The following is a 231-nucleotide window of genomic DNA, read 5'->3' on the forward strand; positions in this document are numbered from 1 at the left end:
TTCTCACTTAAACTGTCCCAACAATGGTGTCAGGCATACAGCACCACTAAGTTGTCTTTAAACCTGTCTAATTTCCTTAATTCTTCCTTTCACTGTTAATAAAAATTCAGACATGAAAGTGTTAACATTTCCTTTGAAATTACTCCTATTTAAGAAGAAAAATCATATTGCTTTCTTAATCTTTCTAATTCTATTCTCATAAGATGATCTTGGATTTGTTCCTTTAACACT

General features: G+C 30.7%; 1 long non-coding RNA gene across 1 annotated transcript in view; it reads left to right on the forward strand.

Moving 5' to 3' along the window:
* Positions 1 to 206: 206 nt before the first annotated feature.
* LOC122466392 overlaps positions 207 to 231 on the forward strand; it is a 7,612-nt gene continuing 7,587 nt past the window's right edge. Inside the window, exon 1 of the long non-coding RNA XR_006291829.1 lies at positions 207 to 231. This exon is cut by the window's right edge and continues 62 nt beyond it. This is a non-coding gene — a long non-coding RNA (uncharacterized LOC122466392).

Source organism: Chelonia mydas, chromosome 1, assembly GCF_015237465.2.
Source record: "Chelonia mydas isolate rCheMyd1 chromosome 1, rCheMyd1.pri.v2, whole genome shotgun sequence".
Classification (NCBI taxonomy): domain Eukaryota; kingdom Metazoa; phylum Chordata; order Testudines; family Cheloniidae; genus Chelonia; species Chelonia mydas.